The sequence below is a fragment of the Rhinoderma darwinii genome, chromosome 3 (assembly GCF_050947455.1).
Source record: "Rhinoderma darwinii isolate aRhiDar2 chromosome 3, aRhiDar2.hap1, whole genome shotgun sequence".
Classification (NCBI taxonomy): domain Eukaryota; kingdom Metazoa; phylum Chordata; class Amphibia; order Anura; family Rhinodermatidae; genus Rhinoderma; species Rhinoderma darwinii.
The window spans coordinates 151925515-151937768 of record NC_134689.1 but is presented as its reverse complement, the minus strand read 5'-3'; positions in this window follow the sequence as shown (position 1 = coordinate 151937768).

The window sequence follows — 12254 nt, the reverse complement described above, 5'->3', positions numbered from 1 at the left end:
CGATAAAACAGCAATTTTGGCGTTTTCAATTCTTTATTTTTTACGGCGTTTACCGTGTGAGTTAAATAATGGTATACTGTAATAGTTCAGACTTTTACGGATGCAGCGATACCAATTATGTTTATTTTTATTATTTTTTACATTACTTTAGAGGAAAAATGGGAAAGGGTTTTCTTTTGGACTTTAAATATATTATATATTTTTTTCACTAATAATAACTTTATTTACTTTTTTTTTTTACACATTTTATTAGTCTCCATAGAGGACTTGAACCAGCGATCATCATTAGTATTGCAGCATAATGTAATTTCTATATTGCACAATATGTTGTGCCCAGTTGGTGCCACTAAAGACAAATACCTCATACAAAGTTGAGCGGATTCTCCCGGGTATAAAATGTCATATATGTGGACGTAAGCTGGTGTTTGGACACGCTGTATGGCTCAGAAGGGAGGGAGCGCCATTTGGCTTTTGGAGCGCAGATTTTGCTTTATAATAGTTCTGTTTCGGGTTTTGCTGGTATTTCAGTTTATGATGTGGGGGCGTATGTAAGCTGGGCAGAGTACATCAGGGCATAATAAGAGGGTATAATAATGCAGTAAATAAATAATAATTCATAGATATCTGGCCGGTGTCGCACTGATAAATGGTGCCCAATCTTATCTGCTTTTGGAACGCTCTGCACAATTTCTGTCGCTATATTCTGAGAGAAAGAATTTTTTTATTTTTTCTCCACTGGAGCTGTGTGAGGGCATATTTGTTGAGTTGCAATCCGTGGTTTTCATTGGTACAATTTTAGGGTACATGTGATTTTTTGATACTTTATATTCGATTTTTTGGCAAGCAAGGTGAGAATAAACCATAAATTCTAAAAATGTTTTTTGTCCTTTTTTTTTTATCAGTGTTCACAGTGCGCTATAAATTACATATTGCTTTATTCTGCTGGTCGATACAATTACGGCAATACCATATGTATATAGTTTTCTTATGTTTTGTGGCATTTGTGCAATAAAATCACTTTTCTATAAAATTATTTAATTTTTGTGTCACCATATTCTGAGAGCCATAACTTTTTTATTTTTTAGTCAAAAAGCTGTGTAAGGGCTTTCTTGCAGAACAGGTTGTAGTTTTTAGGGTTTATTCAGACGAACGGAATATATGTTCGTGCACGGACCTATATTAGTCTATGGGGCCGTGCAGACATATGTGTGATTTTTACGCTGCGTGAGTCCGTTGCGAAAGTCACGACATGTCCGTTCTTTGGGCGTTTTTCACGAATCACGCACCCATTGAAGTCAATGGGTGCGTGAAAACTACGCATGCCACACTGAAGCACTTCCGTGCAGACTGCGTTTTTCACGCAAGACTTGTTAAGTCTATGTAAATGAGTTGAGAAAACTTGGCCAAACAAACACCAACCAGGAAGTGGATTTTCACTTGTTGGGTACATGCTTGATCTTGAAACCGACAACTGCTGGAATGCCTCGTGCTTGTGATGTCGAGAAGATGATCTGCCTGGTCCAGGAGAGGCCACAGTTGTTGGACACGCAGGCTGAGGCCTACCACGACCGCATGGGCAAGGAGGTCGCTTGGGATGAGGTAGCGCAGACCCTCTTCAGCCATGAGTGGGCTAAAGGCAGCACACGAGACCGCAAGAGCATTGGTAAGTACATTGTTTTATATATGCCCTGTAAAACACACATGCTGTAGTGTATCCTTGTGTTAACATGTTCCCAATGGCCAACGTAGCGGGTGTGTCACAGCATCATTGAGCTTGTGTATCATGTATCTTGGTGTGTAAGGGAATGGCAAAGTTTACAACAAGTGCATATTTCGGTTATGCCACCTGGTGACAGTACCATTTAGTTTTTTTGGTCCTTTCTAAAGTTGATGATGTAAAAACCAGGTGGAGGAGCTGCCGGGATCAATTCCGCCAGAACTGTACATTTTTTATTACAGATACAGTGACAATCTTCTTGACACGGAAGAGGAGGCTGGCCATGAGGAGGCGCAGGCGCAACAAGAAGAACTTCCCATGCTGCCCTTAACCCCAGAAGCGACTGCACCAGAACCAGCCTCACAGGCGTCCAGCCAACCCCAGGTGCCACGGGACGTTCCGCCTGAAACCACCGCAGCAGCCAGGCGCAGGCGCAACCACATTGGATCCGCAGCTGCCCAAGTGGACTCCAGCGTACTCGAGTACCTGCGTCGCTGCGCCGAGGAGGACGGCTGTGACGCCTTTGGCCGCAGCTTTGCCCCGCTTCTCCGGCGAGTACCCGACGACCGTATGGCGCGCCTCCAAGGCTTGATACTCAGCCTCATAGACGCCGCCACACTTCCTAACAACCCAGCCAGTGCTTCCAGGCAATTGAGCATTGGCGTGGATTGCCCGAGCCATCGGTGCCCTTCACTGGACCTGGCCCTTCACAGCCTGCCACCCCCTTGGCACGCCAACACTTCCACCGCCCAATGCCGGCCCGCATGTCACCTGTTCCTGTGCCGATGCGGGACCGGCCTGTACCAGCCTACAGCCAACCCGTGGTAAACTTTCCACACGGCCCACCTCTAGGCTACCACACGCAGCATCAGCATCAGCACCACTATGCTGTGGAGGAACATCCTCTGCAGGCTCATGGACAGCATAGTGGTGCTGAAATGGGCAGCTACAACTCCCCATTCCGCCATTATCAGCAGTTGTAGTGCTGGTGCCGCAGCATAGTTTTGGTGCCGAATTTAGGCCTTATTTGGCCAAATGTTTCCAGAGTGTGCATCATGTTGGTGCGTTGTTTTGTTGGGTTTTTGACCTATGTTGTATGTAATGTTTTGTTGGCCCATTACACAATAAAGTGTGGTTTTGTGGAGCAACAAAAGTGTGTGTGTTTCCCTACATATATGTAATGTTACATGCTTTCCCAAACATGTCCTTAGGTAACGTTGCAAAATGCTGGCCAGGGCCCAAGGTAGTTGCATGCCATAATTGAGGTATTAGTGTATCTTTTGCGGTTTTGCTCGAAACACAAACGACTTCTCTGAGGCCTTGCAGTGCTATGATAATGGACGAACTAAGGAAATTTGTGATTGTATTTGCGAACATTGGATTGGCCAATGTGCTTCACATACAATTAGTTGTTTGGCAGCAAAACAATACGGCAAAACAAAAAAAGATATAAGCTCGCAACCCACGTCAAGGGTCCTCATTTCTTGCGAGTCCCTAATACTAAATTCCCCCCCAAAATTACTATCATTGCCCTCAGTAATGAGAAATTGTGGCAATAATCTCCACGAAAGCCACCATTCACAGAGAATTTTCTTGCCATGGCAGTGCTCCATCGGGGCTGTCAAATTATTTGGCAAAAATTTTGCGCAGTCGGATACCAGATGTTTGTGCCCTTCCTAGTGGAATTTGGCCCAGAATGGTTGATGTGGTTGCATTTCTCCCAATATATTCAGCATCAAAACCGGCGTCATGTATGCGGCTGAAGTTATGAAGAACGACAGACGCTTGTATGACACGTGTCACATTCTGCGGCGTCTGTTGCATTGTTGTGAGAAACACCTGCAATTTGGTTGTCATAATGCCAAATGCACATTCAACACATCTTCGAGCTCGGCTTAGCCGGTAATTGAAGATGCGCCTACGGTCATCCAAGCCCCTTCTTGCAAAAGGACGCATAACTTGGCTTGTGAGGCCAAAACCCTATCTGCAATGGTGACATATGGGACTGGTGGTCCTCGCGAGCCAGGGAGGATGCTCGGTACCGGCACAGAAAGTTGATTGCTCATTAGACGATGGCCCATTCTGGATGAGCGAAATATGCGTGCATCGGCAAAGCTTCCATACGACCCTATGTGGACTATTGTAAAACAATAATTACTGTCGGCCAAGGCCAACAAGACGATGGAAAAATACTGTTTGTAATTATAGTATCTTGAGCCAGAGTGGGGGGGCTTCTTCACACGAATGTGCTTCCCGTCTAGGGCACCAATACAATGAAGAAATTGGGTGGCGGACAGAAAATCGTCGGAAATTCGAAGCCAGTTCTCCTCCGTGGGCTGAGGCATCACTGTGGGCTTTAAACTCTGCCAAAGCACCACACATGTGCCTGTCACAATGCCCAAAATTGTGCTCACTCCCAGAAGGAATTCAAAATGTAATGAATATGTAATGATAGGGGTAGGGAAACGGACAAGTGAGCCCTAATCTACCCGCCACTCTGTCCCTGCCTACTTGCAACGACCCGCCCTACGACGACGGGGTACAACTGGGCGGCGGTCCCTACGCTCAGTAAGTGCACGAGACAAACAGACAAGGGCGAAACAGGCTGTAACCTACAACTAGCTGTCCTCCCTGTAATGCTTTTATCCTCGCCAAGGTGACACAATAAAGTTAAAAAGATTTGCAAACGGGTGAGTGCCGCATTTTCATTTCTTTCATCTATATTATACTACAAGACTGTCTGTTTTTATGCTGAGCACCGCCCGAAGTTTGCTTAAATGAGGAAACCCTGACTCCACTTGCATCAATGCTGTGAAGATTGAGAGTGGTGCCGACTTCCTTCTACTGTGCTTAAAGAACATAGTAAGCCCGCTGGTCGGGACCTGGGAGTCTTGGAACTAGAACAAACCTCACAAGCGGCAACGTAGGCCTTAACGTCTTTAGGCAACCCAGGCCACCAATAGTTTCTGGTACCCAGGACGCCTGGATGACCAGATAGTGCGGAGTCATGGTTTTCCCTAAGTACCCTTAGCCGGAATTGCAGGGGAACAAACAGCTTGTCCTCAGGAAGGTTCCCGGGAGCTGAACCTTGATCAGCCGCGATTTCTGAGACTAAATCAGAATCAATAGAAGAAATGATTATACCAGGAGGCAGAATACAAGCAGGATCTTCCTCCGAAGGGGGGCTGACCATGAAGCTACGCGACAGTGCATCGGCCTTAATATTTTTAGACCCAGCCCTATAGGTAACCAAAAAGTTGAATCTGGTAAAAAATAGCGCCCATCGAGCTTGTCTCGGGTTTAGCCTCCGGGCAGATTCTAGGAAAACCAGATTCTTGTGGTCAGTAAGGACCGTTACCTGGTGCCTAGCCCCCTCCAGGAAGTGGCGCCACTCTTCAAATGCCCATTTAATGGCTAAGAGTTCGCGGTTGCCAATATCATAGTTACTCTCAGTGGGTGAAAACTTCCTGGAGAAGTAGGCACAGGGACGGAGATAGGTGAGGGACCTGGTACCCTGGGACAAGACAGCCCCCACTCCCACCTCGGATGCGTCAACTTCCTAAAGTCAGAACAATACTCCTCAACAGGTCTCTTACCCTGACGTAAGGTCACCAGCTGACTCTCGGCAAAGGCAGTCCTGTCAGTCTCGTCATAAATGAGTCCAAGAGCAGAAAAGAAACGATCAACGGAGGAAAGTTCAGGGGCGTCAGGAGCCAAGGAGAAGGCCCACTCTTGGGGCCCTTCCTGGAGCCGGGACATAATTATACCCAGCCGCTGGCTCTCAGAACCTGAGGAGTGAGGCTTTAAGCGAAAGTAAAGCCTACAACTCTCCCGAAAGGAGAGAAAAGTCCTCCGGTCCCCTGAGAACCGGTCAGGCAACTTGAGGTGGGGTTCAAGAGGTGAGGTGAGGGGCACTACCATGGTAGTGTCAGGCTGGTTGACCCTCTGAGCCAGGGCCTGGACCTGTAAGGAGAGACCCTGCATTTGCTGGGCCAGGGTCTCAAGGGGGTACATAGTAGAGACAGGAAACCACACGAGAAGAATCACAAGCACTGGAGGAACAGGAAAGGCAGGTATAAATAGACAGAGGGCGGGAGCTAGCTGAGTCTGGCCAGGCTGCGATAGGCTCTCCCACTCCTATGCCTGCCAGCCTGAGTGGTGGAAGCTGGAGTCAGTCTCAGAGACATAGACTCAGGTGTCGACTGATTACCTATGGGCGTTAACCCCGCTGTGCCTGGCAGATCCTTTACAGAATGGTAGCTATTTCCGGTTGCAAGAAATCTAAATGCGTGAGAAAAAAAAGACACAAACAAATATATACTTTATAGGTAGGACATGACACCCACACACCATCCTGTAAGCACTAATTGTATAAAACACACATACCTCAACGTCACAAGGAGTCGCTGCTCCGGGGAAATGCAGCGCCGCATGTTTGTGTCCTGGTAGGTGATTCCTGTACGAATCTGCTCCAGCAGAATATCAAACGTGGCTACAGACATGCGGCAAAACGACCTAAATTTTTCGGGGTGATGGCGGAAGTCATCATAGAGAGTATGAAAGTGCCCTTTGGAGGTGCGCTGTGCCACAAGCGGATGAACCCAAATCCTCCCTCTTCTCCGGGTTCCCTCCTGAAGCATGGGTCGGCACTCGCCAATTTGCCGAGAAACCATCCACCATAGCAGCACACGGCCCAGCGGAGGCATAATTTGGCTTTTAGACGCCAACAAGCCAAGAAACACAGTAAACGACCAAAAGTATTTTGGAAGGTGCAAAAAGGATGAGAACATGTGCTCACATCAAGCAGGTGTTTGAGAAGGGTGCCTTTTTGTAGGCTGGCCTCTCCATTACTCCACCCTCCGTTTTTTATACGCGCGTGAAAGATGCAGAAAAGCAAACAAAACGCATGCCACACGCAACTACAACGCACGCAAAACGTCGCGTTTTTTCCGCATGCAAAAACCACACGCTCGTGTGAATCTGGCCTTATTGGCACTATTTTGGGGTACATGCGACTTTTTGATCACTTTTTATTCTATATTTTGTGAGGGGTGGTTACCAAAAAAATTGTGATTCTAGAATTGGTTTTTAATTATTTTTTTTTTGCGGTGTTCACCGTGAGGGAAAAATAAGGGTATGTTCACACACACTGTTTTCAGACGTAATTCGGGCGTTTTACACCTCGAATTACGCCTGAAAAACGGCTCCATTACGCCTACAAACATCTGCCCATTGCTTTCAATGGGTTTTACGATGTTCTGTTCCCACGAGGTGTAATTTTATGCGTCGCTGTCAAAAGACGGCGCGTAAAAAGACACCCGCGTCAAAGAAGTGCATGTCACTTCTTGGGACGTTTTTGGAGCTGTTTTTCATTGACTCCATTGAAAAACAGCTCCAATAACGTCCGTAAAATACGCCGTGGAAAACGCGAGTAGTTACAAAAACATCTGAAAATCAGGAGCTCCTTTCGCTTGAAAACAGCTCTGTATTTTCAGACGTATTTTGCAAAGCCGTGTGAACATACCCTAATATATTTTTATCGTTTGGGTCGTTACGAACGCGGGGATCCCAAATATGTGTTCTTTTTTAACAGTTTAATTTTTTTCCTATAATAAAAGACAATCATAGGAAAAAAAGCATTTTTTGTTTTTGTAACTTATATATACACTTTACTAAAACATGTTTATTACCTTTTTTTTTACTTTTTTTACGTGAAGACATGCAGCACTGAGGTAGCGTAATGCATTATAAACGGTCAGTGTGACGCTGAGAGTCATACTGACAGGAATAGGCTTACGTGCATGGCAAACCTGGATGCCGATGTATGGCCACCGATTTTGCCATGACAACCGATGGCAGCACCCGCAATCGGTCCCCGGGAAAGTTTGTTGTAGCAACAAACTTTCCAGTTTGTTGCTAGAACAATCTTTCCCTGCGATCACATGATCGGGACCTGAACCAATCAGGTCCCGATCATGTCTCCGGGACCAGAGGCAGGGCTTAACAGCGCGATCTGGGTGTCAGCGCTTCTCCTGAGACACCCGATCGCGCTTTTATCACCCTCCGTGAATTTACGTCGGCGCAGCACAGAGCCCAGCAAGTGCCGACGTGAATTTACTGTGGGCGGTAAGGAAACGGTTTAAACAGGAATTATCTTTGTAATCCCCAGATATCCAATACCCATGGGGTCACGTCAAAGCCAAGGAGGATATACATAGTATAGTAAAAATGCAAAATGCTATTTCAGTACAAAAAAATAAGCAAACATAAAAATAAACATACACTATGCTATTTAAGTAACGTTTAGTAAAGCTAACAATACACCATGGTCGGTGGGCCATGACCAGCTGCAAGCAACTGCATATGTCTGCCATAAAAACAAAAGTATACCATGTGGTATACATTTTTCTTCTGTATAGTTGACTACACTTAATAGTTGGGGCTGTGAGATCCTGACATATACTGGCAAAACAAATGCCAAAAGGAAACCATATTGGCATAAGTTTGGTTATTAAAGTCTATGGGCACGTCTTCATGGATGTCATAGATTCTTTCTGCATATATGCTAACAAAGCGCCACATGTATTTATAATTTATATTAAGTAATTAATTTTTTACATAGCACTAATTTGTAGTAATTTCATATTGCGACCACTTACCATATGACCCCCAAATTAATATACACTACCATTCAAAAGTTTGGGGTCACCCAGACAATTTTGTGTTTTCCATGAAAACTCACACTTATATTTATCAAATGAGTTGCAAAATGACTAGAAAATATAGTCAAGACATTGACAAGGTTAGAAATAATGATTTTTTTTTCAAATAATAATTTTCTCCTTCAAACTTTGCTTTCGTCAAAGAATGCTCCATTTGCAGAAATGACAGCATTGCAGACCTTTGGCATTCTAGCTGTTAATTTGCTGAGGTAATCGGGAGAAATTTCACCCCATGCTTCCAGAAGCCCCTCCCACAAGTTGGATTGGCTTGATGGGCACTTCTTGCATACCATACGGTCAAGCTGCTCCCACAACAGCTCTATGGGGTTGAGATCTGGTGACTGCGCTGGCCATTCCATTACAGATAGAATACCAGCTGCCTGCTTCTTCCCTAAATAGTTCTTGCATAATTTGGAGGTGTGCTTTGGGTCATTGTCCTGTTGTAGGATGAAATTGGCTCCAATCAAGCGCTGTCCACAGGGTATGGCATGGCGTTGCAAAATGGAGTGATAGCCTTCCTTATTCAAAATCCCTTTTACAAATCTCCCACTTTACCAGCACCAAAGCAACCCCAGACCATCACATTACCTCCACCATGCTTGACAGATGGCGTCAGGCACTCTTCCAGCATCTTTTCAGTTGTTCTGCGTCTCACAAATGTTCTTCTGTGTGATCCAAACACCTCAAACTTAGATTCGTCTGTCCATAACACTTTTTTCCAATCTTCCTCTGTCCAATGTCTGTGTGCTTTTGCCCATATTAATCTTTTCCTTTTATTAGCCAGTCTCAGATATGGCTTTTTCTTTGCCACTCTGCCCTAAAGGCCAGCATACCGGAGTCGCCTCTTCACTGTAGACGTTGACACTGGCGTTTTGCGGGTACTATTTAATGAAGCTGCCAGTTGAGGACCTGTGAGGCGTCTATTTCTCAAACTAGAGACTCTAATGTACTTGTCTTGTTGCTCAGTTGTGCAGCGGGGCCTCCCACTTCTCTTTCTAATCTGGTTAGAGCCTGTGTGTGCTGTCCTCTGAAGGGAGTAGTACACACCGTTGTAGGAAATCTTCAGTTTCTTGGCAATTTCTCGCATGGAATAGCCTTCATTTCTAAGAACAAGAATAGACTGTCGAGTTTCACATGAAAGCTCTCTTTTTCTAGCCATTTTGAGAGTTTAATCGAACCCACAAATGTAATTCTCCAGATTCTCAACTAGCTCAAAGGAAGGTCAGTTTTATAGCTCCTCTAAACAGCAAAACTGTTTACAGCGGTGCTAACATAATTGCACAAGGGGTTTCAAGTGTTTTCTAATCATCCATTAGCCTTCTAACACAGTTAGCAAACACAATGTACCATTAGAACACTGGAGTGATGGTTGCTGGAAATGGGCCTCTATATACCTATGTAGATATTGCATTAAAAACCAGAGGTTTGCAGCTAGAATAGTCATTTAGCACATTAACAATGTATAGAGTATATTTCTGATTAATTTAATGTTATCTTCATTGAAAAAAACTGTGCTTTTCTTTCAAAAATAAGCAAATTTCTAAGTGACCCTAAACTTTTGAACGGTAGTGTACATTTGCCTGTGCATTTCATCATTTTACATATATCACCCATAGTCACTGAGAGCATTGTTTTACTAGTTGATCATATAAAATAATGCAAGGAGTATAAATCCCATACCAGTGGCGTAACTACCGGTGTACCAGCCGTAGTGGCTCGCGGCATGAGGCCGCTGCCCACCGACACAGCCCCCCCCCCATCTGCGGTGGTGCTGCTAGCAGACGTTATTGCTCCTACAGCAGTAGCCACCCCTAACATTTATCTGCTGGGCGGCACAGACCCCCTCATTCCTGGTGGTGTCGCTAGCACCAGAGGGAGCCCTGGTTCTAGCGACAGCCACATTCACTTGTATCTGCGTTGACTCTGGACTTGATATAACACAGTGGACCAACACTGTTGCAAAGCGTCCAAAGTCCTGTTTTCATATGAAAGTAAATTTTGCATTTAATTTGGAAATCAAGGTCCCAGAGCCTGGAGGAAGAGTGGAGAGGAATCAATCCAAGTTGCTTGCGGTCCAGTGTAAAGTTTCCACAGTCAGTGATGGTTTGGGGAGCCATGTCATCTGCTGGTGTTGGTCCACTGTGTTATATCAAGTCCAGAGTCAGCGCAGCTGTCTACCAGGAAATATTAGAGCACTTTATGCTCTATAGGAATCTATTTTCTATAGGTTAAGAGATTTTGAAGAACGTATTCTATTTGCAAAAATACCACAAAATTTACCAGTCAGCAAATGTACAGAATTGGTGCATAGATATATAAACATGTATGATGCGAACGTCCAATACTCAGTTTTGTTTTGATTCACAATACTGATGTTTTGCCAACCAAACAGTTTTTTAGGAACTTAGCCAATTTCAGTGAACAGGATCTGCTCAAAATTTCTATCATTAAGTAAAAAAATAGATTGTAAAAGCCTAAATAAAATAATAGATTTCTAATGTTTATGGCTCCTGAGCCAATGACTCTGGTGTCCTAAAATTGTGTTTTTGCTACATTAAAAGACGGTTGTTATATACAGGACTTCATTTTTATGCTGTCTACTCTATTTGGTCCTGTTGGACTGGGGGTTGAGCAAAAAAAATGTTATCCAACCAAAAGCAGGAATTGTTGAGTACTAACTAGAATGCCTTTTCAGAATAAGCTGTTGCATGTTTACATGAGTACTTAACACTATTTTTGACCATTATATGACTTGTATTTTGCATTTTTTAACAGTTTTCCCCTCTGCAGGCTCTATCTAATTCTCAGTTGTTTTTTTTAGCTAGTAGGTAGAGCCTAATGTCTGGGACTGACGGGTTCAGTGTCAGCGGGTCCTGTGTGTCTCTGACACGCAGGATCGAGCTATTAAATATCAGATCTAAGTTCATAACTTAGATGTGATTGATTACAGGTGGATCCTGCATCCCACTTTCACTTAACAGGTCAGTGCAACTGACCTGACAGATTAAAGAGACTCTGTCACCACATTATAAGTGCCCTGTCTCCTACATAAGGAGATGGGCGCTGTAATGTAGGTGACAGTAATGCTTTTTATTAAAAAAAACGATCTTTTTTCACAAAGTTAGGAGCGATTTAAGTTTATGCTAATGAGCTTTCTTAACCCCTTAGTGACCAGCCCATTTTAGGCCCTAATGACCAAGCTATTTTATTCGTTTTTCTATAGTCGCATTCAAAGAGCTATAACGTTTTTATTTTTTCGTCTACATAGCAGTATGAGGACTTGTTTTTTGCGGGATTAGTTGTGCTTTTTAATAGCACCATTTTTGGGTACATATAATTTTTATATTAACTTTTATTAACCTTTTTGGGGGGGATTATAAAAAAAAACTGAAATTCCGCCATTGTTCTATGCGTTTTTAAATTGACGCCGTTCACTGTGCGGCGTAAATAACACATTACCTTTATTCTATGGGTCGGTACGATTACGGCGATACCACATATGTAGAGGTTTTTTTATGTTTTACGACTTTTGCACAATAAAAACACTTTTGAACTAAAATTATTTGCTTTTGCATCGTCGCTTTCCAAGAGCCGTAATTTTTTTATTTTTCCATCAATGTAGTGATTTTTTGGGCTGGTTTTCTGCGGGACAAGACGTAGTTTTGAATGGTACTGTTTTGGGGTGCATGGAAAAAAATTGCAATTTCGCCATGGTTTTTTTCGTTTTTTTTTTACGGTGTTCACTTTGCGGTTTAAATTACATATTAACTTTATTAATGGAGTCATTACGGTCGCGGCGATACCACATATGTGTA